Source organism: Budorcas taxicolor, chromosome 19 (genome assembly GCF_023091745.1).
Source record: "Budorcas taxicolor isolate Tak-1 chromosome 19, Takin1.1, whole genome shotgun sequence".
Taxonomy (NCBI): domain Eukaryota; kingdom Metazoa; phylum Chordata; class Mammalia; order Artiodactyla; family Bovidae; genus Budorcas; species Budorcas taxicolor.
The window spans coordinates 39,013,850-39,021,486 of NC_068928.1; positions in this window are offsets into that span (position 1 = coordinate 39,013,850).

Sequence of the window (7,637 nt, forward strand, 5' to 3'; positions counted from 1 at the left end):
CATTCCATGGACCAACTAAGCCTGTGCACCATACCTATTCAGCCTGTGCTCTAGAGCCCAGGAGCCAGAACTACTGAAGCCCAATGCACCTGGAGGCCGTGATCCACAACAAGAAAAGTCACCTCAATGATAAGCTCCTGTACTGCAACAGAGAGTAGCCCCCGCTTGCTGCAACTAGGGAAAAGCGCACGCAGCAATGAAATAATAAATAAAAACAGCCAAAAATAAAGATCATTTTTTCATTATTAAAAAAACAAAGACCACAATGAGGTATCATCTCACACCTGTCAGAAAGACTATCATCGAAAAGTCTACAAATAATAAATGCTGGAGAGGGTGTGGATTCTGCCCATGGGATTCTCCAGGTAAGAACACTGGAGTGGGTTGCCCTGCCCTCCTCCAGGGGAATCTTCCCAACCCAGGGATTGAACCCATGTCTCTTACATTTCCTGCGTTGGCAGGTGGGTTCTTTACCACTAGTGCCACCTGGGAAGACAAATATTATGACATCACTTGTAAGTGGAGTATAAAATATGACACACATGAACTTATTGACAAAACAGACACAGACTCACAGACATAGAAAACAAACTTATAATTACCAAATGGGAAAGGAGTGGGGAGGGATAAATTAGGAGCATGGGATCAGCAAACTACTGTACATAAAATATGTAATCAACAGGGCTTTACTGTATAACGCAGGCAATTATATTCATTATCTTGTAATAAGGGACAAACTAATATGAAAAAAATATATTTTTCACTTTGCTGTATACCTGAAAGTAACACAATGTTGGAAATCAACTTACTTCAACAGAAGAAAATCACTGCACTGTGGAACTTACATTCTAGAACTTGCAATAATTTCAGAATTATTGTTTTCCACCTTTACTTCTCTGACCACGAACTGTGTTGTGGCTACTGAACTTTGCAACATGTACATCTGCTCAGCATCTTCCATGGGACTTCATGTTCCTGGGGTCAAATCTGAACCACGGGTAAAGTGTCTTGACCCCTTCCCTCCTACCCCACTTTCCGCTCCTCTTTCTTGAAACACTTGTACCCGCTGGACACAGCAGCGTATGTACATCCGCTTATCCTCGGCCTGTGATGTTCTCCCTCTCCTGGCTATCCAGAAACCTTCTTGTCACCTTCAAGTCATAGCTCAGCCTGCCTCCTCCAAGGAGCCTTGCCTGACTTCCTCAGACAGAAACTGGAACCTCTTCTCCTGGGCTCCCTCTGTAAAAGGTCCATCCCCGTCATAACACATATTGCACCGCACTGTGATGTTCGCCTGCCTACTAGCCAGCCTTTCCCCTCCACCCCGGGCACCTGCAGGGCTGCAACCTGCCTTGATCCCTTCTACATCACCAGTGCCTGGTCCATTACCTGGCACACAGTGAAAGTGAAAAGAAAGTGAAGTCGCTCAGTCGTGTCCGACTCTTCGCGACCCCATGGACCGCAGCCCACCAGGCTCCTCCGTCCATGGGATTTTCCAGGCAAGAGTAATGGCATAGATTGCCATTAGGGGTCAACAATGGTAGTGGATTAAAGAAATGATTTAGTAGGAGATGACAGGGAGAGGTTTGGGGAGAAGGGGCTAGCTAGTCCCCAGAGCAGCCCCCTTCTTGATAATTTGAACCGACCTCATGGTTAAAGGCAGTGTTCAAATCCTGCTTCTGCACCTTCTGGCTGTGCACTCTGAGCTTGTTTCCTTCCGTATAAAATGAGAACAGGAATGAGATCTATCTCAGTGTCATTGCAAGAAGATTGTTAGATGCTTAGCACAGCGCCTGGCACACTGGCTCTCATCAAAAGTGAGCTGCTGTTACCATGGCTATTGTCGTCATCACCATCACTACCACCACAGCTGTCCACTCTTGCCTCCTGGCCGGCCCCTCCCCCTAGCACTGTTATCCACTATTTCCTCCTTCTCACCCCTCAATCTATGTTTGATCCACTGTGGTCAGCCTCCACCCTAGCTAGTGCCTGGAATTTTCCAGGCGGAAGTCATCAAGGAGGCACCCCCTCCTCTCCTCCTCAAAGAACCCTTTCCTCCCTTGACCTCTCAGTGGCATGTGACCTGGCATCACTTCCTCTTTCTTAAAGTTCCTCTCTGACTTCCATGATGTGAACTCCCTGCTTCTCAGTATAGCCTTCTGGCCCTCTCACTCTGGGTCTCTGCAACCCAGGCTGCAGATCCAAACCCAAACAATTGACTGCCTGCTAAGCATCACCACCCCACGTGTCACAGACACCCAATGTCAGCAGGCCCAGAGCAGTTCCTTGTCAGCTCCACCACCCCACCCCCACTCCTGAATTCTACAGTGAGTGCGGAGAGCTCCAACCAGCAAGTTCTCTCCATCGCACCTCTGGGAGTCATCTTCCTGGTCTTGCCTTGCCAAACAGTTCCTGTCACAGTCTTAACATTCGACTTCTTTACATCCTCATCTGCTGCCCTTTGCTCATCCCCTCTGCTTCTGCTGGAGTCAAATCCTCATCTCTCAACTGGATCTTTTGAGGTCTCCTACCAGTTGCTATTCAACTGTGCTCTCTGGAGTAGCACCACTTGGGAGTTTGCTAAAAATATTGGGTCTCAACCTCCACCTCAGACCTACTGAGTCATACTCTGCATTTTAACAAGACCCCCAGGGGAATCACATGCACTCAAGGTTGAGAATTGCTATCCTAATCCATCTAACCTCCCCACAACCCTAACCAATCCCAGACTTGACAACCAGTGTACAAATAAGGCCAAGCATCTTTTACTTAAAAGCCCTTACTGGCTCCCCACTGCTCTCAGGATTAAATCCAAACTCCTTAGCAAAATGACCTGGGTCCCCTTAATCTGGTTTTTGGCCATCCCACTAACCCTCCCTCCTGCTCTCCTACTACACATACCACCATGGGGTGTCCGTAATGTACAATTCCAATGTCCTGGTTCCCACCTTTGCTGGTTCCCACCTCTGAGCCTTTAAACATGCTGTTCCCCCTGCCTGGAAAGTTCTTCTGTCCCTTATCTGCCTGCAAACCCTCCCTCCCTCACTTGGTCCTAGCTCAGGCTTTCCCTAACCCCATAAATAGTACTTCCTTCCTGCCAGTGTTAACACTGTTCTTAGAACTATCATAGCCATTATCATCTTGAACTGAAGTTGTTTGTCTATATCTGTCATTCCCACCATCCCAGGTACTATCTGTGTATCTCCTATGGGCTGCCCATGATGATTCAATGAAGAGTTTGCTGAAAGACAGAATAATACAGCTTTTTCCACTTCTGTCCTGATGGCAACTGTAACAGGAGGAATGATTAGATTTCAGGAGGAACTGGTGAAAAAGAACACAGGAGGGCAAATGTGCTATTAATTTGTCACCCCTCAGCCTGGAAATTTCCCCAAGAGCAAAATCATCAACCACAGAATGTTAATTCCAAGGGGATTTTCAAGATCCAGTCACCCAACCAAATGATAGAGAGGGCAACTGCTTTGCCCAAGGTCACCTAGCTGGTTAGGGGCAGGGCTAGACTAGATTCCAAGTACCTCTGGAAAGTTTGGGCAGATGGCTACTTTATTCCATGAACCTCTTCCCTTCCTACCCATTTTAACTCCCTAAAGCAAGTCCCTTGTGTCCTAACATGACCAAAGGAACTTCCGGGGCTCAAAGCTCTTAAAACACCTGCTGGGACCTTGGCTGGCTGGAGTTGTCAAAGCCCTGCAGTTTGGAGGAGGGGATCAAATTATCCCCATTTTCCAGATTGGCAAATAGAGGCAGTGACAATCTGTGTTACACTGCTAGCTAATGGCAGCGGTAGGATTTGACACTAAGCACTGTGCTTTTCCCATAGAAAGAGCTGAAAAGCCAAAAATTCCACCAGGGTAGAGTCACTATTTATTACAATAATCATGACGACTGGCCGCCTAATGCTTGGGGGAATCCCCTCACTCCCACCAGTTCCTCTTTAAATCGAGCCTCTATTCCTCTTGCACAGGATGTCTGACTTAGGAAAGAACCTGTTCACCCACTCTCGAACCCCAACCAAGCTTACTGTAGAGACTGCGGCAGTCATAACCCTTGACGGGGAAATCACCCTTCCCTATGCCAGGCACTTACAATGTCACTGCTCACATCAACACTGAGCTTGGTACTGTGTCCCCATTCTGAGACGGGGAAATTGAGGCTCCCAGATAAGCCATTACTAATCTATGGTCAAAATCAGTAAACGACTAACCTGGATACCAAACCAAGGTCTTTCCGACTCTAGGGTCCCATCTTTCTATTTGGCCATGCCAGGCTCTCCCAGACCACAGGAAAACACCTGAAGCCTCTTATTGTCTGGGTTATCTCGGAAAAGTAACCTAACCTCTCTGAACGCCCCCAAGGTCAGAAGCTTTGCTTTCGGGGGATAAAATGATAAGCAAACGGGACGCAAATAAAATGCAAACCCGCGGGCGCCAGCGCAATCCTTTCCCGGAGCCTGGGGCTTTCTAGTGCGGAGGGCGCGCCCCCGGGACCGGCGAAACCAAGCGCCCGGCCAGCTAGGAGAAGCGAAACCTCAACACTCTTCAGCCTCCCCCGCTAGGTTCCGGGAACAAGCGAACAAGGCTTCGTGGAAATGAGACCGGCAGCAGCCGCCTCGGATCCCAGGACCACCCCGACCACAGCCCGCAGTCCCGGGCCGGGAGGTGCGGGGGCCGGCGCGGTCGGGCCCGAGCAGCAGCGCGATGCGCGCTTCCGCCCCGCTCCGCTCCGGCAGCGGCCGCGGCAGCCCCACAATCCCCTTCTGGCTCCGGGGACGGGCGGGGCGGGGCGGGGCGGGGCGGGCCTAGCGGGCGGAAATAATTTTCTGTTTGGTCCTCTCTGCCCCAGTCCCTCAGCCGCGGGACGCGCTAGGCGGGCGAGCGTGCTGGAGGCGGGAAGCCAGAGCGGGAACGCGCTGCCCTGGAACCCTTAGAGGGGTGGAGAGAGGAAGAGCAGGGATTGAGCGCCTACTGTGTGCCCCTAGCGCTTTACAAAAGGATTTTCGTTAGATCTTCACTGCAGCCCTTGCCAGAGGGGGTTAACGCCCCTTTTAAGAGGGATAAGTTGAGCCTCTGAAAGGTGAAGTCACACGCCAAAAACTGCACAGCCAGGATCAGCCTGACGTCCCAGATCAGTGCTCCGTGAAGCCAAGGAGAGCGCAATGAACTTGAACAACTTGTTGGCCGAGTACTGTTCTTGCTCGTTTTTTCGTGAATCGGCACATAGTAGGTGCTCTGGAAGATGTTGGAAGATGGAGAATGAGCTTGACAGCTCAGCCCTGGGATTACTCCCTGCGAATCCCGCCCAGCCCACAGGGCACCGGGTTTCCCCAGACCTCAGACGGGAACAGTTATGATGGGCGGACATCCCAGTTCGACACTGGCATTCGGCGAACACATGGTGGTGGAGCCCCAGTTCTAGCGGAGAACAGACTGGGTTCAAATCCCCGCTCTGCCGCTTTCAGACAATGTGACTTTGGGCAAGTCACTTCATTTGTGACGAACCTCGGTTACTCCATCAATAAAATGGAGGGTATTAACACCCCAAAGGGTTGTGAGTGACTTAAACGAAACCATGTTCCTAGTACTCTAAACCAAACGTACAACCCGTCCATCCCGCAAGCTTCGGGCGGTGCATCCGCAAGCGGTAAGGACCCGAACAAAGGTTCCTTGTCCCCAGTCCCCAAGTCGACCATCCCTAGACGCAGGGACCGACGGTTCTTCTAGTGACCCTCGTCCAGCGAAACCCGAAACTACGGTCGGCCACCTCGGTTTTGGCCACCTCGGCCAAAATCGGTTCCGAAAGCAATTACTCAAATATTCCAAAAACTGGCGCATGGCTTGGGCTGATATTTTTGCGTTTAATTTCCTTGATGTTTTACTCTTGTCAGAAAAGGCAATTCGTCAGAAACTCCTAAGTGAGACTTCTCGTCTGTGTCTTGTTTTAACTTTTCGTATGAGCGAAGTTCACAAGGCAGATGAAGATACCGGCGCACAGCAGTCCTCGCGGGGATCGCGACCCCCGGACCGGTCCCCAATAATACCCTGATTCTTGGCCCCGTCCCCCAGACACGGAAGCGGCAGAGACAGGCCTCCCCCAACCCCCTCCCCGCCCGTTTAGACAGAGCCTCTACGTCCTGGCAGCCCTCCGGATTCCCGTGTCCCTGCAGGAGCAAGGGGAGGTGGGGACTGCAGCCTAGAACTCAGCTTCCCCGACCTCCCCAAACTCAGCCTCGTCCGGATTAAGGGACTAAATCCCTGACGCCACAGACCAGGTCAAGGACAAGTTCTCCCCCGCCCTACTCCCCACTCCTGGGCGAGGATTCACCCCCCTTCCCGGATGAAAAGTACTAAATAGACGCGAAGGGAGGGGTGATGGCGGGCCCCGGCCCCTTGATGTTCCGGTTGAACAGGTGCTGGTGAAAAGGAGGCGGTCCCGGCGGAAGAGTCGGCCAGGGGGCCTGCGCTGAAGCGGGGGCAGCCTCCTCCACCCTTAGTCCTCCTGCCGGTTTCCCCCTCTCCTCTCCGTCTGCCCCTCCCCCGCAGGAAGCGTTCTCGGCCCCGACGTCTTTGAAGTGTCGCTGAAGCCACCAGGACTGCCTTTTCCCCTCCGCCACCCCATCTCACGCTGCGGGAGTGTGACCTTTGGTCTCTGCGGGCGTCCACTCACCCCCCTTTAGGAAGTAGGGGGGGGCAAGTTTCCTCCCCCTTGCCCACAGCGGTCTTGCGGATGAAGCCTTCGGACTGACTCCCCCTCACTTCTTTCCCAGACCCAATTTCTGGGACTTTAATCCTTTGGGGGCGTTGTGCGTGAATTTATGTTGTGTGTTTGGTACGTGCATCGAGTTCAAGTGTAACTGGGTTGTTCGCGAGCACTTCCGCAGCAGTGGCTCCCTAACTCGCTTGGGTCTCTAAGCGCGCCTGAGGGGCCGGACCTGGGGCTGTGCCCCTCCGGAAAGGTAGGGTAGTGTGGCTGTATGAGGCTGAGTGAGTGTATTTGTGGGTGCCTCGCTGTGCTTCCGAGAGCTCTGAGTCCCTGTGCGAGCGTGTATATCTGTGGGCTGAACCGGAAGCTCCCCGAGGGCAGGCATGCCCGTTTGTTCATTGCTCTATCCCAACGACTGCACATAGTAGGCATTCAATAAATATTTGAAGAATGAAATGAACAAATGTCTGCGTGTGTCTGTTCTCCAGACAGGCTTCCGAGAAAACAGCCATTGAACGACCATCCCAAAAGCCCCCCCACCCCGGACACCAAGGGGTGAGGAGCCCACGTAGCTCGCGCTCCTTCTAGCGCCCCTTCCCCTGATCTCCATCTCCAAGTTTCCTGGGGGTTGAACAGTCGCAGAGAGGAAGACCTGGGCAGAAGGGGCTGGCGAATCGGAGACCCGGGGCCGAGACCGAAGGACCGGCAGATGGAGGGCTCTGGAGCGCCAACCGAGAGCCAGAGGAAGAAGAAAGAGGGAAAATGAGCGCGGAGCAAGCGAGCGAAAAGCTCCCTACCAAGCCAGGCTTTGTTCCCTGAACCTAAGACTTTACCCGGCGGCGGGCGGCGGGCGGCGGGCGGGCCGGGAGCGAGCGAGCGGAGGCGCGCGGCCATGGCTGCCGCGGCCGGGCAGGGGG